General features: G+C 38.7%; 1 long non-coding RNA gene across 1 annotated transcript in view; it reads right to left on the reverse strand.

The window, feature by feature from the left end:
* Window positions 1–27500, reverse strand: part of LOC133559937 (uncharacterized) — a 121290-nt gene that overhangs the window by 62568 nt on the left and 31222 nt on the right. The window contains exons 3-4 of the long non-coding RNA XR_009808346.1: window positions 26822–26924; window positions 18827–18920 (exon numbers count right to left, since the gene is read on the reverse strand). This is a non-coding gene — a long non-coding RNA (uncharacterized LOC133559937). The remainder of the gene's footprint in view (window positions 1–18826; window positions 18921–26821; window positions 26925–27500) is intronic.

Consider the following 27500-nt stretch of genomic DNA (forward strand, 5'->3'; position numbering starts at 1 on the left):
CGTACTAAACAAAAATTTAGGATCGTTTTTATTACGGTGGATGAGATTTGAGTAATATTTAGCTTTAGCTAAGGTAAGCATGCGTTTATAAGTTATTAAACCATCACTCCATGCTTGATGGTGCACCTCAAGTTTAGTCGTGCGCCATTTGCGTTCCAGCTTTCTGCATAATAATTTCTGAGCTCTAGTTTCTTCTGTAAACCACGGGGTGCGCTTTTTTGGAGCCTTTTTTAACTTTAGCGGTGCTATGTTATCAATGGTTTCGCGCAGGGCGTCGTTAAAGTTGTTAGTGAGGTTATCAATAGAGCCCACATACTTTGGGAATGGTGCCATTACCGAGGGCAGTAGGTCCGCAAGAGTTGTCGTTGTGGCTGTATTAATGTTGCGGCTGCTATAGCAGTTATTATTATTATTAGTTTGACGAACATGCGTCTGAACCTCGAATTTTATAAGGTAATGATCGGACAATACTTTAGTATACGGGAGTATCGTAACTTTGGAAACGGTGATGCCCCTGACAAGCACTAGGTCTATCGTATTACCGTTGCGATGCGTGGGTTCATTTATTATTTGTGTGAGACCACAGCTATCAATTACAGTCTGGAGCGCTACGCACGGTGGGTCCGATGGGGTATTCATATGGATATTAAAGTCCCCCATTATGATTATATTATCGGCGTGTGTCACTAGATCAGCAACGAACTCTGAGAATTCATTAATAAAGTCCGAATAGGGCCCTGGGGGGCGGTAGATAACAGCCAGGTGTAGAGGCAGCGGTGTGACAGACCTCATAGTAAGCACCTCAAACGATTTATATTTATTATTTATGTTAGGACTAAGGTTAAAGTTTTCGTTGTATATTAGTGCGACCCCCCCACCATCATTTTGAACCCATATTCAGTTGAATATGCTACAAACAACATGTTTGATGTTCAAACTGATAAACTTTTTTTTTTTGCAAATAATCATTACTTTAGAATTTGGTGCTCGCAACACGGGACAAAGAAGTTGGGAAAGGTGGCAATTAATACTGATAAAGTTCAGGAATCCTCATCAAACACATATGAAACATCCCACAGGTGTGCAGGCTAATTGGGAACAGGTGGGTGCCATGATTGGGTATAAAAGCAGCTTCCATGAAATGCTAAGTAATTCACAAACAAGGATGGGGTGATGGTCACCACTTTGTAAGCAAATTGTCGAACAGTTTTAAAACAACATTTCTCAACGAGCTATTGCAAGGAATTTAGGGATTTTACCATCTACGGGTCCGTAAAATCATCAAAATGTTCAGAGAATCTGGAGAAATCACTGCACGTAAGCGATGATATTACGGACTTTTGATCCCTCAGGCAGTACTGCATCAAAAACCGACAGTGTGTAAAGGATATCACCACATGGGCTCAGGAACACTTCATAAAACCACTGTCAGTAACTACAGTTGGTCGCTACATCTGTAAGTGCAAGGGACGGCGTGGCGCAGTGGGGAGAGTGGCCGTGTGCAACCCAAGGGTCCCTGGTTCAATCCCCACCTGGTACAAACCTCGTCACGTGAGCAAGACACTTCACCCTTGCTCCTGATTGGTGCTAGTTAGCGCCTTGCATGGCAGCTCCCTCCATCAGTAAGTGTGAATGGGTAAACTCATTTATCATTTAAGTTAAAACTCTACTATGCAAAGCCAAACTCATTTATCAACATTATCCTAAAACGCCGCCGGCTTGGCTGGGCCCGAGCTCACCTAAGATGGACTGATGCAAAGTGGAAAAGTGTTCTGTGGTCTGACGAGTCCCCAATTCAAATTATATTTGGAAACAGAGGACGTGGTGTCCTCCAGAACAAAGAGGAAGATAACCATTCGGATTGTTATAGGCGCAAAGTTCAAAAGCCAGCATCTGTGATGGTATGGGAGTGTATTGATAACTTACACATCTGTGAAGGCAACATTAATGCTGAAAGGTCAATACAGGTTTTGGAGCAACATATGTTGTCATTCAAGCAATGTTATCATGGACGCCCCTGCTTATTTCAGCAAGACAAGTGTTACAACAGCGTGGCTTTGTAAAAAAAAAAAAAAAAGTGCGGGTACTTTCCTGGCCCGCCTACAGTCCAGACCTGTCTCCCATCGAAAATGTGTGGCGCATTATGAAGCGTAAAATACAACAGCGGAGACCCCGGACTGTTGAACGACTGAAGCTCTACATAAACAAGAATGGGAAAGAATTCCACTTTCACAACTTCAACCATTCGTTTCCTCAGTTCCCAAACGTTTATTGAGTGTTGTTAAAACAAAAGGTGATGTAACACAGTGGTGAACATGCCCTTTCCCAACTACTTTGGCACGTGTTGCAGCCATGAAATTCTAAGTTAATTATTATTTGCAATAAAAAAAAGAAAGTTTGAGTTTGAAAACCAAATATTTTGTCTTTGTAGCATATTCATATTTTATATTTACATCTAACACAATTTCCCAACTCATGTGGAAACGGGGTTTGTATATATCGACCCCAAAGGGAATAAGTGGTAGAAAAAGGATGGATGGATATATGTGTGTGTTGCGTTGTGATGTGGCACCAATTGTGACTAGTGAGCCTAATTAAAGTCACATCTGGACTCTAATGAGCATATCAACACCCATTATTGATCAATGTTTAACCCGCCTAGTGCTGCTCCCTGATTGGTCGAGAGAGCGGGCACATGAGATGCCGTAAAACCAACTAATTTGTCATTTGGAGAGCTCCCATGAATCAGTGTATTAGTGCGCGGCGCTAATTGGGCATGGTGGAAATTCGGATGCAATGATGAGAAATGTGATGATGTACCGTTATCCGTATGATAGTCGATTTCACAATCATGTATAGTTGGTAAAATGGCATTTGTCAATGTATACCGTTATAAAAGCCCCATCCCCCCAAAAAAAATAATGAAAAAAGAAATCCATCAGCCACACAGAGATGATATAAATGTTTATATTTAACGTTTTTTTTTTCTTCAAACAGTGTCTGTGACAGGGCAGTAAAACGCTTGATCAAACAAAACAGAGGTCGTCATGGACCCACAAGCTGCGGAAGCTAGCTCTCCAATCAGCTAAACAGACTCAATAACTGAATCTTTTGCAATTCGTTCAATTAAAAATAGAGACGTCAAAGAAGAAAGATGTAGGTGGGAAGCGGTGTATTGCGGCCGCCTTTAGCGACACAAACACAGCCGGTGTTTCCTTGTTTACATTCCCGAAAGATGACTGAAGCTTTACTATGGAACAGAGCGGTCAAGCGAACATGGTTCCCTACCACATGTCAACCGGCAGGTTTCGGTGAGAAAATGGTGGTAATAAGTCGGCTCTTACTGTAGACATGAGCTGAGAGCTTGCCTCATCCTGCACCTGTCAAAGAGGCAGCTGCGGACTCTCTTGCCTCCTCCCACCGGCCGCCCCGGACCGTCGGATGCTTCCAACGTGGAGGAAGCATCGGCTGCCTTCGCCTCGTCGAGAAACGTGGCTTCCCTCGGAGACGCCAGACCCCTCCGACCTTCAGGTTGTACAGGTACGACCATATAATGTCACTAAAACACTAGTAATACAATAAGCAGATAAGGGATTTTCCAGAATTATATGAGTTAATTTGTTTAATAACATCTGAATCGCTCTGCCGTCTAGTTTATTTTTATTTTTTTTCCAAGTCCTTCACTCTCACTTTCCTCATCCACAAATCTTTCATCCTCGCTCAAATTAATGACATTTTGGTCTGTTCACTGAAGAATTTTTGATACTGAAACAATACAAAAAGAATGCTGTTTATTGATAATACTAACACAGGCACTCGTAAGCATGTTAGCATATTAGTCAATATGCTTTTTGACATTACGTTAACACATGCAAATATGCATGAAAACACTCCTGCAGACATCATATTCCCCCAAATGTAATATTAACTCAAAACACTTTTGTGGCCAATACAATAGAATCAGCCATGCTTTTACAACTCGTGTTTCAGTAATGACATAAAAACGATTTTTTTGTGTTGAAAAAATAAACAAATACATGTTTCAAGCTGTATTTTCATGATTGGGGGAGAGCGACTTCTCAATAGAAAGTAGCCTATAATAAATAGAAAGGACACAATAAATGATGAGTTTGTACTTACACATTGTATCACTGTTTCAGTTATTGCCCTTAGTTTAAACAGATATAACCTCAGTAAAAATCCATGTCTGAATGCTTCGTTTTGTTAAAACTTTTTTGGGTAATGGGAAGTGAAGTGAAATAAATTTATTTAGTGCGTTTCTCTGGGGCAGGGGTCGGCAACCCGCGGCTCCGGAGCCGCATGCGGCTCTTTGGCAACTCTGATGCGGCTCAGCTGCCCAATCGCCGAACCCCCAGATTGTTGCGGGGAGATTCCCGAATTCAATGCCTCTCCCGGACATCACTCGGAGTCAACCTTCTCCAACTTTCACACGGACTACAATATTAAGGGCGTGCCGTGATGATATTACTCTTAACGTCCTCATGAACGTCATCGCGCCCGCCATTCACGGAATGCTATTTGCGTGCCGACCGGTCACATGCATTTCGCTGCTTCTGTCGGAACGTGTATGAGATTGCAAGGCATACTGGGTGACACAGAGTACACTGACGGTTGTGATATAAACAACTTTAACACTCCTACTAATATGCGCCACGTTGTGAACCCACACAAAAGAAGAATGACAAACAAATTTCGGGAGAAAATCCTCACAGTAACACAACATAAACGCAACACAAATACCCAGAATCCTTTGCATCCATGACACACAGACTATGTTATACACCCCGCGAGTACCAAACCCCCCCCCGTGCGTGGTTGAGGTGGGCAAGATTTGGTGTTCGCAGGGTGTATAACAGTCAATAAGTGTCATGGATGCAAAGGATTCTGGGTATTTGTCATTCTTCTTTTGTGTGGGTTCACAATGTGGCACATATTAGGAGTGTTAAGGTTGTTTGTATCACAACCGTCTGTCACCCAGTATGCCTTCCAGTCGTGTGCGTGCATCTGCGGACGCCTCTCACAACATGTTGCTGGACTGGCAAGTAGTTTGTACATGTTGTAGAAGGTGTTTAAGGCAATGGCTTCATAGCATGCCCTTATTCTTATCATCTGGGTGACCACCAGCAGATATTGGCGAGAATAGTTGCAGCTCCCATTGTCTTCCTCATTTTGTGAAACGGGTCGAAATGGCTCTTTGAGTGGTAAAGGTTACCGACCCCTGCTCTAGGGACTTACATACGACAGCAGTTTGGATTAATTCGGAGGAATGCCCCATATACTAATAACATTTTTGGTGCCCACATGACAATATACAAAATAAAATGCAATAATACAGGTATCCTCATCTTTTATTAATCATTAATCAATGACATATCGGCAATTAGTTCCTAAATCCTAAAGACATTTTCATCGGTCATAATTCTACGTGGTGGTTTAGGCTTTTTTTGTTATTTTTCTGCATTTTGGTATCATTTCCTGTCCAGGTGCTTTTATTTTGGCTGAATTTCCTGTTTGGTCTCTGTATTTTGCAGCCCTCTTACTTTCTAATCCTTGTCCTGCCAGCCCACCTGTTCCTGCTTGTTGATTAGTTCTATTTAGTACCACCTTGTCCCCTCCTTCAGAGCTGGCTCGTTGTGTTGTGTGCGCCACTTATTTGTTTCCTCCTTCAACTTTGGTTTCCTGGACTGTCACTAATTGAAAAGGACGCGTTGCTTGCACGTCGCCTGTCGTCTCTGCATCTTGGGGTCACTCAGCAGCAATGAGAGCATGTGACTCAATCTTCCTCAAATTTTACAGATGTGCGCTTGCCGGTCCCCTGAAGGCGTGTACCAAATTGTGTGGCGATTCAAAGAACCACCCTGGAATTACAGTGTAGCGCACGTTAAAGGCCTACTGAAACCCACAACTACCGACCACACAGTCTGATAGTTTATATATCAATGATGAAATCTTAACATTGCAACACATGCCAATACGGCCGGTAGAGTTTACTAAATTGCAATTTTAAATTTTGCGAGGAAGTATCATGCTAAAACGTCGCGGTATGATGACACGTGCGCATGTTTTCACACTTTGTAGAGGACATTTTGGTGCAGCACCGTTCACAGCTATAAGTCGTCTCTTTTCATCGCATAATTCCACAGTATTATGGACTTCTGTGTTGCTGAATCTTTTGCAATTTGTTCAATTAATAATGGAGACGTCAAAGAAGAAAGATGTAGGTGGGAAGCGGTGTATTGCGGCCGCCTTTAGCAGCACAAATACAGCCATTGTATCCTTGTTTACATTCCCGAAAGATGACTGAAGCTTTACTCACAACGTGAGAATCGAGATTCGTATTTGAATCGATTTTTCCCACACCCCTAATAAAAATATATGTGTATACATATATAGATATTTGTACAGTATATATAGATATGTAAAGATATATATGTATGTATGTACATATGAATATGTACACATACATACATACATACATGCATACATACACATACATACACATATATATATATATATATATATAACATTTTATGTGTGGATGTATTTGTATGTATTTATTTAATATTGGCAAAGAAGTATGCTCCATCATCTTGGCTTGTTAAACCAGCGCAATGAGAATCCTTCACCTGACGAAAAAGTTAACTCTGCTACCAAGGGCTATGTAGATTGCTAATTAGCTAATGAGCTGCGATATGCAAATTCACCAGCAAATGTCACTTTGGCCCCGAAAGAATGCCGTCACGCGTGAGCTTCTGGTCAATAGAGACCACCCGCCTTGTCAAGCAAAAAATAAAAAACTCCTATAAATAATTTTGCTTTCAGGGGATATGGGAATCAAGTTTGTAAGAACTCTCTGCATGTAGGGAATATTCAACAAGCACGTTAACATACATCAGCATGCCCGAGTATGTCACCATAGCAACCACCTGCACTACCTATCCGAGCTTCTTCAACTGTATGGCCACGGCGGTCAAGGGTTCCCTAAATGACATCCTGAGGAGGGTCCCACCCACTCATTGCCTGGTCAACCTTCACTCTTACAGTGATAAAGTGGCAAGCGGCACCATTCAGAGCGTGGTGAGGGGGAAAAAAAAACGGCCGGCAGTATTGGACTTCACAAGGCTCGTTGACATGGGAGGTGATGGTTATTGCAGGTGAGGGGGAGGAGGACGAGGCCATATACAGAGGAGGAAGGAGGGATAGTAATGGTGCAGGAGATGGTGTTATTGTACTGGAATACAAAGAAGAAAATGGAACGAAACGGAAAGGGAACTGTGGTAGGAGTTCATGCTTCGAATTGCTATGTCGTAGCATTAACGAGAAACGTCTCCGCAAAGCGTAACTTAGCGTAAAAGAGTCTTAACGTAATTTTGCGTAACCTAAAATAACAAAAAATGGGGTAAAATAACGTAAGGTAGCGTATAAAGGAAGCCTAGTGTAATCTCACATAGCATAGCAAAAATAAGCATAACATAAGCTAAGTGTGTATATATATATATATATATATATATATATATATATATATATACACACACACACACACACACACATACACATACACACATATATATATATAAACATATACATACATACATAATATATTAGGGCTGTAACAGTACACAAAAATGTCGGTTCGGTACGTACTTCGGTTTAGAGGTCACGGTTCGGTTCATTTTCGGTACAATAAGAAAACAACAAAATAAATATTTTTTTGGGTTAATTATTTACCAAATTTGTCAACAGTGGCTTTATCCTTTTAAGATTGGGAACACCATAATAATTCTGCCCACGTTAGTCAAAATTAAACTGCCTCAAGTTGTTGCTCAGATTGAATAAAATGTCAAAACTTTTCTTCTACATAAAAAAAGTGCAACAGTAAACAGTTCCAAGTCAACTCCTCATGTTTAATTTATTACAACATTTGGGAAGCCTGTAGTTGATTTGTAGTATGTAAATGTTATATGTATATCAACATATGATAGCAGGGACCCTGTATTCAAACTAGGCTGCTACATTACTAATGATTAATGTAACTATAGCTGAAAAATAGTACAATAGCAATAGGACGGACTATTCATCCCTGAACACCATGGAGTTCATGTAGGCTTAATGATGCACTTACAATATAACTAGCATATATACACACACACACACACACACACACACACACACACACACACACACACACACACTGAGAAACCGTTACGCCAAAAGTTAATTAGACTTCACCTCAGGCCAGGACTGCGAGCAAGCTAGGCTGCAGTTTGTTTCTAGAACATCATCTAGACCGTTGACTGGGAGATGTTTATTATAATTTGGGGAGACTCCGCTGCTAACCAGCTAAACACCTATCTGCTCGACGCTGAAGCGCTGACTACATGCACTCTGAATACGTACTGCTGATTGGCTGTTACTGCTATATATGTAACCAATCAGATGGTTGTGTGGGTGGGACAATGCTGGGTGCTGTGTAGGAGACAGAGGCAGAACGGAGCGGAGCAGCTTGTTAAGACTTTAGGTTAGGCGGCTACTTCATACGTTCGTGTGGAAACCATAACGTGAAATAAGATAACATTAATGTAACGCATTCTGACCTAATATAATCTAACATAACATGATGTAACCTGATGTAACAGGACATAATCTAATATAAGATGACATAACTTGGCATAACGTAACAAAAAGTTTCATAATCATAATATAACCTGGTGTAAGCCAATGCAACGTAAAATAGAGTAGCATATCAAAATGGTAGCGTGACAAAGAAACATAATAAAACCTTACAAAGTAACAAAGAAACATAATGAAACCTGACGCACTCTAACGTAGCGTAGCATAATTTAGCATAAGTCGTCACCTGCTGTCTCTGACTAACCTAACACGACGTAACAAAATCTACTGTAACTTAACCGAACATAACGTAACATACTCTAATAAAACGTAAAAACTTTACATAGCATAGCACAATTACTGTAAATTAAATGTGCTGTGAGTGAGAAATTTAGTGCACCGCTCCGTCAGCAAGCGGGGCCGGCAGTCTTATTGATTCCCTTGTAAATCATTTTTATTGACGGCGAATAAAAACAGAGCTTGTATAAGTCAAGTGTGCACGGCGAGGCAACTTATCAGCCGCGGTGGCAGTGACGGACACGGCGAGATGCTACACTTAAAGCCCGTCTCTGAGCCTCTGCCAGCACTTGAAGCGTCACAACTCAGGTGTAGATTGATAAAAACATCTTTTTAAAGGTTGATAAACTAGTACAGTATGGATTTACAGTAGATAAGCACAATGTAATGCATCAGAATAAATAAAAGGGATCACAAACCCTACCTAGGAAAACTGGGTTGTGCTTGCCTGGCTAAAAACTACAACTATAAAGTTTTACTAAGAAGTGTCTGTCTAGAGGCTGAACCGGCAGTCCGACAGCGAGGCAGGGCACACCGTAGCCCGCTGTAAGATGGCGGTAAGGAGGCGTGGCCGGCAGTCCGACAGCAAGGTAGGGCACGCCGGAGCCCGGCCAAAGATGGCGGCGAGGAGGCGTGGACTGCGAGCAAGCAGCAAGGCGGGGAGCGCCAGAATCAACCCCGCAAATATTATCGTCAGGTGCGTGGGTCGCCCAGCTGGGCACAATTTAAATCTTCTCTAGCACCATATAAAAATGACAGCGGCCGTAAACGCCGGGGGGAGAGACGGAGAGAGAAGGAACCAGAAGGAAGCCGATACTGAATGAAAGCGAAAGAGAGCCACAGGAAGACGAAGACGCACACGACTGAAAAGGTGGAGCGGCAGAGGCTGAAAGGCAACCCTGAGAGAGTTATTATTGAAAAATAAAAGAAAGTCTAACCTGCGCCACAATGTCCTTCCTTGGTGGTCCTGAGAACCCGCACGACCGAAAGCGACTGTCACACAATCATTGGGGACCTAACGATTCAATCGGGTTCTGATTCCTGGGGTGACGATTCGATATGGAATCGATTCTCGATTCAAACCACTTCTCGCAATGTGTTATTTGGTGTAAAAAATAATGAAACTAGGTTACAGGTTTTAAAAAAAAGCTCCTTCTGATTGCAAGAGATGGCCTAAAACATATTTTCATTCAATTGAGTTCAAACAACTTTATTAATCCCTTAAGGGCCAATTCCTTTTGAGCCGCTGGTGGAGCCTACACATGGCCCACAATAAAAAAGTCAAATAATACATCGTCACATGTCTGTCAACAACATGGAGCTTTGAATGGACACTTGTGGATGTACTACCAGTCTGTGGTTGCCAGTGTTCTGTTCGACATGATAGTGTGCTGGGGGGGCAGTACATCTAGAAAGGAGAAACTGATCAAGCGGGCCAGCACTACGATCGGAATAAAACTGGACTCACTGGTGACGGTGGCAGAGAAGAGGACTGTGGAAAAACTAAAGAGCATCATGCATGACGCCAGTCACCCTCTGCATACTGTTATCAGTAGCCAGAGGAGCCTGTTCAGTGCTAGAATTCATTATTACCATTATTTACTTTTTAAATTCGATCTCAACTCTGTACACTGCTGCTGGAATTTTAATTTTCCTGAGGGAACTCTCCTGAAGGAATCAATAAAGTACTATCTATCTATCTAGACTGCTTCATCCCAAGGGGAAGATTAATAGACCTTAAAACTAGCGGGGGGAGGGGAGGGGAAATGGGGGTAAAAAAAAATGACAAGGGATGCAAAACAATGACATACACCAATTATTTACTTTTTAAATTATATCTCAACTCTGTACACTGCTGCTGGAACTTTAATTTTCCTGAGGGAACTTTCCTGAAGGAATTAATGAAGTACTATCTATCTATCTATCAAGTATTTTTTTTTTAATACAGTAGGCTTGTGATAGCCTACTGTATACATAGAGAAAATCTGCAAGCACAATACTTTAATAAATATTATACAAAAAAAAACAGAAAAAAAACAAAAAAAATTTTAATTTATGTTTTAATCGGATTTGGAAAAATATGAATCAATTTAGAATTAGGATTAATAAAAGAATCGCGAGTCGACAAATTTTGCACCCCTACTTTGAATATTTCTTAATTCAGTGGTTTTTCAAACATTTTCTACCAAGTACCACCTCAGACATGAACAACATGAAAACACAGTAGCGTAGTAGACACAGTCTTGGCATTTTCTCGATGAGCTTCAAGCACACCTCTGAAGTGAAAAACCATTTCAAGTGACTCAGGTGGCTCATCGAAAGAATGCCGAGAGTGTGCAAAAACAGTAATCAGAGCAAAGGGTGGCTATTTTGAAGAAACTAGAATATAAAACATGTTTTTGGTTATTTCACTTTTTTTGTTAAGTACATAACACCATATGTGTTCATTTATAGTTTTGACGCCTTCACTGATGTAAATAGTTATGAAAATAAAGAAAATGCATTGAATGAGGTGTGTCCAAACTTTTAGCCTGTACTGTACAGCGGGGCAAAAAAATATTTAGTCAGCCACCGATTGTGCAAGTTCTCCCTTTTAAAATGATGACAGAGGTCTGTAATTTTCATCATAGGTACACTTCAACAGTGAGAGACAGAATGTGAAAACAAAATCCAGGAATTCACATTGTAGGAATTTTAAAGAATTTAGTTGTAAATTATGGAGGAAAACAGGTATTTGGTTACTTCAAACAAGGAAGATCTCTGGCTCTCACAGACCTGTAACTTCTTCTTTTAGAAGCTCTTCTGTCCTCCACTCGTTACCTGTATTAATGGAACCTGTTTGAACTCGTTATCTGTATAAAAGGCACCTGTCCACAGCCTCAAAAGAGTCAGACTCCAAACTCCACTATGGCCAACACAAAAGAGCTGTCGAATGACACCAGGAAAATAATTTTAGACCTGCACCAGACTGGGAAGAGTAAATCTACAATAGGCAAGGAGCTTGGTGTGGAAAAATCAACTGTGGGAGCAATTATCTGAAAATGGAAGACATACAAGACCACTGATAATCCCCTTCGATCTGTGGCTCCACGCAAGATCTCATCCCGTGGGGTCAAAATGATCATGAGAACGGTGAGCAAAAATACCAGAACCACACGGGGGGACCTGGTGAATGACCTGCAGAGAGCTGGGACCAAAGTAACAAAGGTTACCATCAGTATCACACTACGCCGACAGGGAATTAAATGCTGCAGTGCCAGATGTGTCCCCCTGCTTAAGCCCGTGCATGTCCAGGCCCGTCTGAAGTTTGCCAGAGAGCACATGGGAGAATGTCATGTGGTCAGATGAAACCAAAACAGAACTTTTGGTATAAACTCAACTCGTCGTGTTTGGAGGAAGAAGAATACTGAGTAGCATCCCAAGAGCACCATACCTACTGTGAAGCATGGGGGTGGAAACATCATGCTTTGGGGCTGTTTTTCTGCTAAGGGGACAGGACGATTGATCCGTGTTAAGGAAAGAATGAATGGGGCCATGTATTGTGAAATTTTGAGCCAAAACCTCCTTCCATCAGTGAGAGCTTTGAATGGTTGACCAAATACTTATGTTCCACCCTAATTCACAAAAAAAATATTTAAAATTCCTACAATGTGAATTCCTGAATTTTTCTTTCACATTCTGTCTCTCACAGTTGAAGTGTACCTATGATGAAAATTACAGACCTCTGTCATCATTTTAAGTGGGAGAACTTGCACAATCGGTGGCTGACTAAATACTTTTTTTTGCCCCACTGCGTGTGTATATATATATATATATATATATATATATATATATATATATATATATATATATATATATATATATATACATACATGTCTTGATTGGATTATCCAGAGAATAGTGCTCGATACCGTGGTACAGCGCAATATGTATGTGTGGGAAAAATCACAAGACTACTTCATCACACCTTGCGGAAACCAGACCTTGCGGGATTCTACAGAACTCAGCAAGCACATTTGGAACCTCAAAGACAATAATGTTGACTATTCAATAACATGAAAAATTCTTGCATCCAGCACACCTTACAACAGTGGTAATAAAAGATGCAACCTATGCTTAAAAGAGAAACTGTGTATTATACATCATCCAGACCTGTCATCCCTCAACAAGCACAGAGAAATCATTTCAACATGCCGCCACAGACGGAAACACCTCCTAGGTAACACATGAGCCAATCACCACGCCCCTACGCCTGCCTGTACCCACCCACTCTGTGCCCTATATAAACCATTGTATGTGAATGCTTCCATTAAAATCGCCTGATGATTGAGGGAACCCCCTCATGAAACAGTTCTGTAAAGAGATGTAGTCTTGTGATTTTTCACACACATACATACATACATATATACATACACACATATATACATACATATATATATATATATATATATATATATATATATATATATATATATATATATATACACACACACACACACACATACACACACACATATATATATATATATATATATATACATACACACACATACATACATACATATATATATACATATATATCTCGGCCAAATGTTTTTAGCCCAATGCGGGCCCCACACTAGTGGTACTGCTTCAATTGTTTGACTCAATTGGCTCATTTTTGGCCAGGGATTTACTTCACATCCCCGCATGCTGTCTACAAAAAGTAAGACATGCGTTTGTTTACCAAACATGTATTTTTGACCTTGATGTTTAATATAATAAGCCCACTCCCCCTGCGTGTCCCACCCAAGTGTATTCATTAAAACAAATACTCCCATTCCTGGTTCCGGTGAGCTCCTCCTGTATTTGGAAGTTCCATGAAAGCCGTTTGTGTGCAGTCCAGGGGTTCATTCCCTTTCCCGGTGTATTCGGAAATGTAATTGGGGATAACGAGCTGTAATCTATTTAAAGCCTGAGCGCACTTGTTCAAAATAAAAAATAAAAATAAATGCTCCGTACGTTCCTGTCCCCTGACAGGTGCTGCACAGGTGTGCAACAAAGGATTATATCATGCAAGGGACCGTTCCTGCGATTAAAAGTGACTTCAGAGCAGAGAGTAATCCAAAAACATACAGAGCTTTTCTTACTCGCTCACTGATACACGCCTGGCATATTTCCCGGCACCTCTCCTCCAGAGTGCAAGAGAACGACCTCGATGTTGACAACAAGGACACCAGCAATGGATTACTCGTCAATTTGACTGCGTAACGGAATCACAAAGTTGGGAGATGAATTACCCCGCAAAGCGGGCGAGACAAGTGGGGTGTGTGTTCATTTAAAGCCCATTTATGTATTTAACGGCTTACGACGGGGCGCACGTGACGGCGCGCCAGCGGGCCCGCTTAATTCAGATGTATGACACGCAAAAACGTGCTGACTGACGGCCAAGCACGGCGCTTGGAAACAATTATTCCTGATGATAAATGCTTGGGTTTTAGCTCAAATTGACTCACTGCATCAGTCATTTCCTTGACTTTAAGGATTTTATTTCTACCGCTTCTGATCATTTCTATTATGCAAGGTGGTGGCTGTCATTAATTACTTGCGAGGGGAGCCATTTCATTAATGAAAAGTCCTGCAATATGAACGTGGATGTACTCACTTTTGGATTACTTTGTGTAGAACTAAATTGTGTTACCAGACGCCCCAACAAACTGCAAAAAATATGCCTATTTTCCTGCTTATTAAAAGAGTAGAAAAATGTACCATATTTTTCTGACTATAAGTCTTAGTTTTTTTCAGGAGCGACTTGTGTGAAATTTACACATTACCGTAAAATTTTAAATATTATTATTTAGCTCATTCACCTAAGAGACTAGACCAGGGGTCACCAAACTTTTTGAAACCAAGAGCTACTTCTTGGGTACTGATTAATGCAAAGGGCTACCAGTTTGATACACACTTGAATAAATTGCCAGAAATAGCCAATTTGCTCAATTTACCTTTAATAAATATATATATATATATATATATATATATATATATATATATATATATATATATATATATAAAATGGGTATTTCTGTCTGTATTTCATACATTTTTTTCCTTTTACGGAAGGTTTTTTGTAGAGAATAAATTATGCAAAAACACTTAATTGAACGGTTTAAAAGAGGAGAAAACAGGAAAAAAGAAAAAGAAAAAATTTTGAAACATAGTTTATCTTCAATTTCGACTCTTTAAAATTCTAATTTCAACCGAAAAAAAGAAGAGAAAAATTATCTAGTTCAAATCTTTTTATAAAAATTTAAAAAATAATTTATGGTACATAAGATTAATTTTAGACTTTTGATGACATGTTTTAAATAGGTTAAAATCCAATCTGCATTTCGTTAGAATATATAACAAATTAGACCAAGCTATATTTCTAACAAAGAAAAATCATTATTTCTTCTAGATTTTCCAGAACAAAAATTTTAAAAGAAATTCAAAAGACTTTGAAATTAGATTTAAATTTGATTTTACAGATTTTCTAGATTTGCCAGAATATTTTTTATTTATTTTAATCATAAGAAGTTTGAAGAAATAATTCACAATTATTCTTCGTCGAAAAAACAGAAGTTAAAATTAAGAATTTAATCAAAATGTATTTCTTATTCTTTACAATAAAAAAAACAATTACCTGAATACTGATTTAAATCATCAGGAAAGAAGAGTAAGGAATTTAAAAGGTAAAAAGGTGTATGTGTTTAAAAATCCTAAAATAATTTTTAAGGTTGTATTTTTTCTCTAAAATTGTCTTTCTGAAATTTATAAGGAGCAGAGTAAAAAAATAAATGAATTTATTTAAACAAGTGAAGACCATGTCTTTAAAATATTTTCTTGGATTTTCAAGTTCTGTTTGAGTTTTGTCTGTCTTAGAATTAAAAATGTTGAGCAAAGCGAGACCAGCTTGCTAGTAAATAAATCAAATTAAAAAAAATAGAGGCAACTCACCGGTAAGTGATGCTATTTGAGCTATTTTTGGAACAGGCCAGCGGGCGACTCATCTGGTCCTTACAGGCGACCTGGGGCCCACGGGCTCCACGTTGGTGACCCCTGGACTAGACGTACATTATAAGATTTTATGGGATTTAGCGAATAGGAGTGACAGATTGTTTGGTGAACGTATAGCATGTTCTATATGTTATAATTATTTGAATGACTCTTACCATAATATATTACGTTAACATAGCAGGCACCTTCTCAGTTGGTTAATTATGCCTCATATAAAGTACACTTATTTAGCCTATTGTTCACTGTTCTTTATTTTAAATTGCCTTTAATATATGTTTATTCTTGGTGTTGGGTTTTATCAAATAAATCTCCCCAAAAAAATGTGATTTACTGTATTTCCTTGAACTGCCGCCAGGGCGCTAATTAATTTAAAACCTCTTCTCACTCCGGCGCTTACCAAAGGCATGAAGTAAATTTAGGCCTGCGCTTATAAATTTGAGTGTGACGTAAGGATACCATCATGAAAATCACATTTAATAAAAAAAAACGTTATGGTCCTACCTTTACTTATAAATGAAGTCCATGCGCAGCTCCTTCTGATTAAAAGCATCGATAACTTGTTTATAGAAGTTTTCCTTATCTTTCTTCAGTTTTAAAAGTCTCTCTGCCTCAATGGAGATCTTCCTTTATTACCTCCTACTTCGATTGAAAGTCCAGTTTAGAAAACTGTTTTATTTTAGATATGTAATCTTCCATGTTAAAAGTGCAAGCGAGAAGAAAAAATAAACGATCGCTGCTCACTCTTGCTGCTTGTTGTCACTTCTTCCGCAGCCGAGTAGTCGCATGAAGGATCACTAGCGCCCTCTACTACCACCAGGAGGCGGGAGTCATTTAATGACTCATATTTGACACACGCAGCTACGGTATATTAATAAAACATAGCTGCTTACTGTGCTTTTTAGCAAATTCAGTAGCTTGGACCTTAAATCCTACTGAATAGCTCTTAATCTTCTTCCCTTTATGCGATTTCAAATTATTGAAATCAGCCTCCTCCATTTTGAAAATCATGACAGGTGAAGTGTCACTCGTGACGTGACGAGTTTGACCCGGCGGAAATTCTAGACATGCGCTAATAAAAATAATATTTTGCGAAATGAGTTTGACCCGGCGTTAATCCTGAGCCGGCGATAATGCTAAGCATGCGCTAATTATTTTGCGAAACGAGTTTGACCCGGCAGTAATTCTAGGCAGGCGCAATTCAAGGAAATACGGTATACTCTAGTGCGACTTATATATGTCTTTATCCTTCTTTATTATGCATTTTCGGCAGGTGCGACTTATACTCCGGAGCGACTTACACTCCGAAAAATACGGTAGTTATTTAAAAAAAAAAAAATACAAGAATAGGTTGTGGGTTGCAGGCAAGATAATGATTTAATTCCAAGACACAAGGCAAAATGCAAAACGTAGGCACAATAAAATTAACCTCGAGGGTAAATCAAGGCTTACTTCGTCAGTATATTGAGAGAAATTAGCAGCAATGGGCAAGACACGTGAAACTTGCCAAGGGACATGTAAGCAAATATTAACATTGCTGTATGTATACTTTGGACCCAGCAGATTTGGTCACATTTTCAGTAGTTCTGTGGTCACGTTTTGTTTAGTTATGTTCTGTTTGGTTTTTGGACTCTTTGTACACTCGTTTGTTTTGTCACCATGACGACCAATTCGTTCACCTGATTCATTTGGACTCACCCACCTGATTTGTTTAGGACTCATGCACCTGTGTTAATAATGTCACCATTATTTAAGCCTGGACTTGCCAGGTAGTCGCACTGGCGACATCACTCTTGATACACTCCTGATACCCCTGACATTTTTCCATGCTCGTTTTTTGCACGTCACACTAAGTGTTTTCGACTTTATGTCCGTAGTTCTGCCTTTGTGCTAGTTTTTGTTTTCTTACCCAAGTTTGTTCTCCGCCTTGTGCGCGCCTTTTTTAAGTCAAATTAAATTATGCCTTTACCTTCACGCCTTGTCCAGTCCAGTCGCTTTGCACCATGGGAAAACAAACCGCACCAAAGTCCAAGGAATGACACAAACTTCATGAAGTTTTTTTTGTGACAAACAAGTATGTGCGCCACTCTATCACAAAAAGAAAAATAAGAGTTGTAAAAATATTTGGAAACTCAATACAGCCATGACATTATGTTCTGTAAAAGTGTGTGTAAACTTTTGACCGCATATCTACCACCGAATCAACATGTTGCGCTCCTCTGTAATTACTGGTGAGTTTTTTGTGGCTTTCTCTGGCTCGTTTGGGTTCCGGTGCCACTTCCTGTTTTCGCAACTTGTGATTGGATACTCACTTGGGACTCCCAAGTGGGCAGGTTTGGTACAGCATGGCAAAATAAGCTAGCTGAATTCTGATTGGATACAAACTAACCTAAAAACAACAGGACTGGGATGAGAATAATAAGACACAAAGAGAATGTGAACAGTTTTAGATATTTAGGGAAAGTAAATGAAAACTTTTATATTTAATTATGATCATGATTTCTGGTTATGTTAGGCCAATAATAATATATTCGTTATGATCCGCTGCCCGGATCTTAGTTTATTTATGTTCACTTGTGTTCTCAGAACCTTTTGAGTTGCCATGACGGAAGATTGCATTCACCTGCCTCTGGTTAGTGTTCGGGACGCGCACCTGTTGCTTGGGCACTAACCAGAGGACTATTTAGTCCATGCCTTGGCCTCACCCGGTCTGGCTTCCTAGTTTGTTTTCATACTTCCTAGTTTGTTTCCTGCTCTGAACCTGCTAGCTCCCACGCGAATCCCTTTACTTTTGCCTTCCGTGCTATGAGCACGTTTTCGTTTGTTCCCGTATAATTTATTTCTTAAATAAATGATTTCTTACCTGCACGCTGTGTCCGAAGCCCGATCTGCAAACCCTGCATCATGATGAGATCCGGCCGTCACAATATTGCTCATTTGTAGTGGTCTTTCTTGAACTATTTGGAAAAAAAAGATACAAAAATAACAAAAAACTTGTTGAAAAATAAACAAGTGATTCAATTATAGATAAAGATTTCTACACATAGAAGTAATCATCAAGTTAAAGTGCCCTCTTTGGGGATTGTAATAGAGATCCATCTGGATTCATCAACATTTCTTCACAAAAAAAGAAATATTTATCAATATTTATGGAACATGTCCACAAAAAAATCTAGCTGTCAACACTGAATATTGCATTGTTGTATTTCTTTTCACAGTTTATGATATTAAATTCATATTTTGTTGAAGTATTATTCAATAAATATATTTATATGTCACGACCAGAACAGGACTCTGAACACAGATGCAGGATGTTAAGAAAATATATTTGGACAAGAGAAAGGGTCCAAAAGGGGAGAAACTAAACAGGCTATAAAAACAGAGCTTACCTAACCTCTAAACTAGTGGTTCTAAACCTTTTTTCAGTGATGTACCCCCTTGTGGACATTTTTTTAATTCAAGTACCCCCTAATCAGAGCAAAGCATTTTTGGTTGAAAAAAAGAAATAAAGAAGTAAAATACAGCACTATGTCATCAGTTTCTGATTTATTAAATTGTATAACAGGGCAAAATATTGCTCATTTGTCGTGGTCTTTCTTGAACTATTGGGAAAAAAACATAAATAACTAAAAACTTGTTGAAAAATAAACAAGTGATTCAATTATGGATAAAGATTTCTACACATAGAAGTAATCATCAACTTAAAGTGCCCTCTTTGGGGATTGTAATAGAGATCCATCTGGATTCATCAACATTTCTTCACAAAAAAAGAAATATTTATCAATATTTATGGAACATGTCCACAAAAAAATCTAGCTGTCAACACTGAATATTGCATTGTTGTATTTCTTTTCACAGTTTATGATATTAAATTCATATTTTGTTGAAGTATTATTCAATAAATATATTTATATGTCACGACCAGAACAGGACTCTGAACACAGATGCAGGATGTTAAGAAAATATATTTGGACAAGAGAAAGGGTCCAAAAGGGGAGAAACTAAACAGGCTATAAAAACAGAGCTTACCTAACCTCTAAACTAGTGGTTCTCAACCTTTTTTCAGTGATGTACCCCCTTGTGGACATTTTTTTAATTCAAGTACCCCCTAATCAGAGCAAAGCATTTTTGGTTGAAAAAAAGAAATAAAGAAGTAAAATACAGCACTATGTCATCAGTTTCTGATTTATTAAATTGTATAACAGGGCAAAATATTGCTCATTTGTAGTGGTCTTTATTGAACTATTGGGAAAAAAACATAAATAACTAAAAACTTGTTGAAAAATAAACAAGTGATTCAATTATGGATAAAGATTTCTACACATAGAAGTAATCATCAACTTAAAGTGCCCTCTTTGGGGATTGTAATAGAGATCCATCTGGATTCATCAACTTAATTCTAAACATTTCTTCACAAAAAAAGAAATATTTATCAATATTTATGGAACATGTACACAAAAAAATCTAGCTGTCAACACTGAATAATGCATTGTTGTATTTATTTTCAAAGTTTATGAAATTACAAGCATATTTTATAGAAGTATTATTCAATAAATATATTTATATGTCACGACCAGAACAGGACTCTGAACACAGATGCAGGATTTTAAGAAAATATATTTGGACAAGGGAAAGGGTCCAAAAGGAGAGAAACTAAACAGGATATGAAAACAGTGCTTAACTAACCTCTAAACCAGGCGTGTCCAAAGTGCGGCCCGGGGGCCATTCGCTAATTAGCTGGGGGCCACAAATTCTAAAAAATACTATGATAAAAATGTAAAACTTAAAAGAGTCAACAGTGACATGTAACAAGAAAAAGTTGCAATGTTGACACTAAAACACAAAGCTGCCATGCGGACTGTTATTGACCTGCTGAAGGCTCCAATTACTTCACTGGAACAATTTCACTTTCAAATATTTTGGGGGGATAATATTGCATATTTTGTGCGAAACTAAGTTTTCTTTTTTTTTTTTTGTCCTGTCCAGCTTCTCAGGCAAATCATATAGTTGATGTAGATGCCCATATCAACTGTTCAGATTTACTTTACAAAAGTGTAGGATACTTCTCTTGTTGCCTTATTTGAATTTGACTTTATTAAATGTATTTATATTATCATTTGGTGCAGCCGGGCCGGAGCAGGAGGGGATAGAAAGAGAAAAAAAAAAAAGGAAGACTGAGGGGGAAATTGTGGGGATAAGAGGGGGATTAGACAGAGACAAAAACAACAACAGAGACAACAGCAACAATAGAACAACACCAGCACATACAATATGTAGAAATATGATCGTAAAAGTGATAGCAAATAAGCAGTTAGCGAAATAAGCAAATAATATAGTAATGACAATGAGCATTTTTACACTAAAACTGGAGCAATACAAATACCAATAGAAAAAGCGCTATTGATCATGAACAAAACCAATAGTTTACCTCTATTATCAACAATACCGTTTTATTTTAGTTTTCTTTTACAAAAAGGGCATTAAACAAACAAAAAAGTATGAAAAAAAAAAGATAAAATCTTATAATCAAGAGATCTACAGACTTTGTAAAAAAAATAAAAATATACATTTGGCTAATTTTCAACACTTATTCTTTTATTATTGATATGAATTATTTACCTATTTAGGGTTCTAATTACTTCACGCCAAGTATTCCACTTTGAAATGTTTTGGGGGAAAATGTTGCATAGTTTTTGTGTTTGCCATATAAATAAAGGTGTTTTAAACATAAAAAACTAAATTAAAAAAAATGTTATAACGACAAACAACCCTGTAGTTGATCTCGAGATTCAAGCGTTAAATTAAAAAAATTATTTATGACTTATTTCTAACATTTTTATGACTGAAAACTTTCCGGAGACCAGGGACCAAACTTGAGGAAAGCCATAAAGGAAAAAAAAAACAAAAAAAAAAACTATTTTATTGCTTTTAAAAAAAGAAAAATATCAAAATGGCCCCCGCATAATTTGATTTTTCAGTCTGCGGCCCTCAGTGGAAAAAGTTTGGACACCCCTGCTCTAAACTAACAAAATTCTCAATAAACTCAAAATGCTCCAGCAGCGGAGGGAAAAAAGTTGCTAAAAATACCATATGCAAAATACAACAAAAAGCATTCCAATGGAGGCAATGCTAAGAAGCTAATCTTACCTGACAAGAGGGTTTACAAACAAATAATCTTTTGTGGGTCAAAAGGGTACAAAAACGTGGCAATGGCTGCGGACATGGACCGCTGGATGTATGCACAAAAGATACGAAAACACTCTGGCACAAGACGAGAGGAGAGCAAGACATTTATACACATGAGGGAGGGAGACACAGGTGGGCACAATCAGGCAAAAAGTGAAACAGGAGGAAGGGCAAGTGATCTGAAACGAGGGGGAGAGTCAGCATTTCAAAATAAAACAGGAAATGAAAAAACATGAAACCAGACGAAACCCAGACAAGACTTCACTCAGGTGTGACATTCCATTCATCCATCCATTTTCTACCGCTTATTCCCTTTGGGGTCGCTGGTGCCTTTCTCAGCTACAATCGGGCGGAAGGCGGTGTACACCCTGGACAAGTCGCCACCTCATCACAGGGCCAACACAGATAGACAGACAACATTCACACTCACAATCACACACTAGGGACCCTTTTAGTGTTGCCAATCAACCTATCTTTGGAAGTATGTCTTTGGAAGTGGGAGGAGCCCGGAGTACCTGGAGGGGACCCACGCATTCACGGGAGAACATGCAAAATCCACACAGAAAGATCCCGAGCCCGGGATCGAACCCTGAATACTCAGGACCTTCATATTGTGAAGCCCAGGCATACTTGCCAACCCTCCCGGATTTTCCGGGAGACTCCCGAAATTCAGCGCCTCTCCCGAAAACCTCCTGGAAGAAATTTTCTCCCGAAAATCTCCGGAAATTCAGCGGAGCTGGAGGCCACGCCCCCTCCAGCTCCATGCGGACCTGAGTGGGGATAGCCTGTTTTCACGTCCGCCTTCCCACTATATAAACAGCTTGCCTGCCCAATCATGTTACAACATCTACGGATTTTAATAAAAAAAACTGCACACACAAAGAGACGAAGCAGAAGAACGAGGAAGTTACAGCTGTCTGTAATATAGTGATTCTATGTTGTCTGTTGCCATCTCCTGGTGAATGTTGGCTATAGCGTTATGAGGTTGCTTTTTGATTAGCCAACTATTTACGTGGTGTTGTGCACCTGACGGCAAGTGACTCTCGCCAGTACGCAAATGGCAGAACAAAGGTTACTCAAATTGTGAAAGGTAAGTGTTGTTTTTTTTAGTAACCAGCAAGCACAGTACAGTTAGTAGAACTGTGTTTTTATTACTGTGCATTTGATAGGTGTTGTCTGACATTCAACTATTTCTTTTATTTATATACAGTATATAATAAAATAAATATATATAGCTAAACTTCACTGAAAGTCAAGTATTCCATATATATATATATATATATATATATATATATATGTATGAAATACTTGACTTTCAGTGAATTCTAGCTATATATATATTGGTGAATTGTAAATGTAAATATACTCCTCCCCTCCTAATACGCCCCTGCCCCAACCCCACCTCCCGAAATCGGAGGTCTCAAGGTTGGGAAGTATGAGCCCAGGTGTTACATTATTAAAGAATTTTGAATTGTTGCTATTTTTAGAATATTTTTTAAAAATATCACATACCCCTTGGCATACCTTCAAGTACACCCATTTGAGAACCACTGGTATAGGGATCTATTCCATTGCGTAGTTTCCATTGCACGAGGTTTGCTGCACGGTAGCCATGTTGGTTTGGTGTCCCATCACTCTGTCCAACCTGAACGTTATTTTCTGTATTCTCATTTATTGATGCTAGAAAATGTAGGGGTGTGGGAAAAAATCGCTCTGAATACGAATCGAATCGGTTGTGCGATTCAGAATTGATTCTCATTTTTAAAAAAATCTATTTTTTTTTTTTTTAAATCAATCCAACAAACCACTACACAGCAATACCATAACCATGCCATCCAATTCCAAAACCAAACCTGACCCAGCAACACTCAGAACTGCAATAAACAGAGGAATTAAGAGGAGACACAAACACGACAGAACAAACCAAAAGTAGTGAAACAAAAATGAATATTATCGACAACAGTAACAATATTAATTATAATTTCAGCATAGCAGTGATTAAAAATCCCTCATTGACATTATCATTATACATTTGTAAAAATAAAAAAAAGAACAATAGTGTCACAGTGGCTTACACTTGCATCGCATCTCATAAGCTTGACAACACACTGTGTCCAATGTTTTCACAAAGATAAAATAAGTCATATTTTTGGTTCGTTTAAAAGTTAAATCAAATTTACATTATTGCAATCAGTTGATAAAACATCGTCCTTTATAATTATAAAAGCTTTTTTTTTTTTTTTTTAAATCTACTACATGTCAGCAGACTGGGGTAGAGCCTGCTGAAATCCTATGTATTGAATGAATACAGAATCGTTTTGAATCGGATAAATATCGTTTTTAAATCGAGAATCGAATCGAATCGAAAAAAATCGATATATTATCAAATCGTGACCCCAAAAAAAGATATTGAATCGAATCTGAACTGAACTGAATTATATTTATATAAAGCGCTTTTTTTCTAGTGACTCAAAGCGCTTTACATAGTGAAACCCAATATCTAAGTTACATTTAAACCAGTGTGGGTGGCACTGGGAGCAGGTGGGTAAAGTCTCTTGCCCAAGGACACAACGGCAGTGACTAGGATAGCGAAAGTGGGAATCGAACCTGCAACCCTCAAGTTGCTGGCACGGCCACTCTACCAACCGAGCTAAACCGCCCGTGGGACTCCCAAAGATTCGCAGCACTACGATATATGTATAGAAAATATAAATTTTGGCCTCCACTCAGGCTTGATCCTGGGGACTCCAAAGGGTTTTGGTCAATAAATATTAAAAATGTGTCATTATTTAGTATTATTATTTTTATTATTATTCAAGTTTTAAATCTCTAGATCAACATTAGGTCCATCTGTCAATATAATGATTTTAAAGATTTAAGTTGTATGCTCTTTTTGTAACAAAAACATTTTTTTCATGAAAAAAATCACAAAATATGCAATATTTTCACCCAATAATCGGAAAAATTTCGTTTTTAAATCGAGAATCGAATCGAAAAAAATCCATATGTTATCGAATCGTGACCCTAAGAATCGATATTGAATCGAATCGTGGGACTCCCAAAGATTCGCAGCACTACAATATATGTATAAAAAATATAAATTTTGGCCTCCACTCAGGCTTGATCCCGGGGACCCCAAAAGGTTTTGGTATATAAATATTCAAAATGTGTCATTATTCAGTATTATTATTTTTATTATTATTCAAGTTTCAAATCTCTAAATCAACATTAGGTCCATCTGTCAATATAATAATTTTAAAGATTTAAGTTGTATGCTCTTTTTGTAACAAAAAAAAAACACGTTTTTTTAATGGAAAAATCACAAAATATGCAATATTTTCACCCAATAATCGGAAAAATATAGTTTTTAAATCGAGAATCGAACCGAATCAAAAAAATCGATATATTTTCCAATCGTGACCTTAAGAATCGATGTTGAATCGAATCGTGGGACTCCCAAAGATTCGCAGCACTACAATATATGTATAAAAAATATAAATGTTGGCCTCCACTCAGGCTTGATCCCGGGGACCCCAATGGGTTTTGGTCAATAAATAGTAAAAATGTGTCATTATTCAGTATTAGTATTTTTATTATTATTCAAGTTTTAAATCTCTAGATCAACATTAGGTCCATATGTCAATATAATGATTTTAAAGGTTTAAGTTGTATGCTCTTTTTGTAACAAAAAAAACAAAACATTTTTTTATGGAAAAAAATCACAAAATATGCAATATTTTCACCCAATAATCGGAAAAATATCGTTTTTGAATCGAGAATCGAACCGAATCAAAAAAATCGATATATTTTCGAATCGTGACCCTAAGAATCGATATTGAATCGAATCATGCGACTCCCAAAGATTCGCAGCACTACAATATATGTATAAAAAATATATACATTTTGGCCTCCACTCAGACTTGATCCCAGGGACCCCAAAGGGTTTTGGTCAAAAAATATTAAACATGTGTCATTATTCAGTATTATTATTGTTATTATTATTCAAGTTTTAAATCTCTAGATCAAAATTAAGTCCATATGTCAATATAATGATTTTAAAGGTTTAAGTTGTATGCTCTTTTTGTAACAAAAAAAAACGTTTTTTTATGGAAAAATCACAAAATATGCAATATTTTCATCCAATAATCGGAAAAATATCGATTTTAAATCGAGAATCGAATCGAATAGAAAAAAAATCGATATATTATCGAATCATGACCCTAAGAATCGATATTGAATCGAATCGTGGGACACCCAAAGATTCGCAGCCCAACTAGAAATGTTGACTTGGCGACGTCGGCCCGAATCGATTCCCTCCGCCTACTTGGAAAAGCGAGATTGGCGCCGACTTTGACGGGTGCCCTCAGCGTTATCATCATCATTGTCGCCAACAAACGTGGCCGCCTGCCGCCGATTTAATCGCAACCTGTCAACGTGTCCTGGCCGCTGGAAGCTTTGTGTTCCAGGGTGATCGGCGCACGTGTGGCAAGAGCCGGCCGAGTCCAGATCAATACGTCAACAGCCATGACAGCTCCGTCCCTCATGAAAGATCTGCGAGTGCTTGGACACGGCTGTCAATACCAGTTGTTGTCCTTATTTCTGGGATTCCACGCATGGTTTGGCGCGCACACTTTCCACACGGCTTCTTATCGCTTTGATATGCTCCGCTCACCTCTTGATTCCGCAGCCTCGCGCTCCGCCGACGCCCGTCACTTCGTTCCCGTTGGTTTGCGCCTCGTTATCTGATATCCTCTTCACGCCCCATCTTCTGGAACCTTCATCAAGGGGGGGAGAAGAGAGGGGGGGAGGCACAAACAAAAACAACATTATTAAACGCAGAAAATTTCCCACCACATTCGCTCGAGCGTTTCCCGGCTCCACGCATCGCATCCATTTAGAGGCGGCAAATTGATTCAATTTGGCGTGTTTGCATCACTTAATTCAAGCGGCTGTCGGTGAGCTGTAAAACATGCATTGTCTGGGAGATGCTTTTTGTCTCCATTTTTTTTTCCCCCTTCTGATGGCAGAGATGGCATCCAGTGAAATCTCATTTATTAATGTAACTTAGCAGAGGCAGGCAGCAGGGGGCCAAACACAGACACAAACTTGGATTAGGTTGTCAGGCAACTGCAGATATGCAAACAGTCAGAGTTGTTTTATAGCAACAAAATGTAATAATCACCCGTATAAATTTTAATTAAATGAGGATGGTGTTGTTGTGCAATATTGGGGTTGAAGCCGCTTAGCCATTTGAAGTTAGCATTGAGAGCAGCGGAGTGCGTACTTTTTCCACTGAAGGCCGCACACCGAAGAAAAAAGAATTGCGGAGGCCATTTTGACATTTTTCCATT

Source organism: Nerophis ophidion, linkage group LG10, assembly GCF_033978795.1.
Source record: "Nerophis ophidion isolate RoL-2023_Sa linkage group LG10, RoL_Noph_v1.0, whole genome shotgun sequence".
Lineage (NCBI taxonomy): Eukaryota > Metazoa > Chordata > Actinopteri > Syngnathiformes > Syngnathidae > Nerophis > Nerophis ophidion.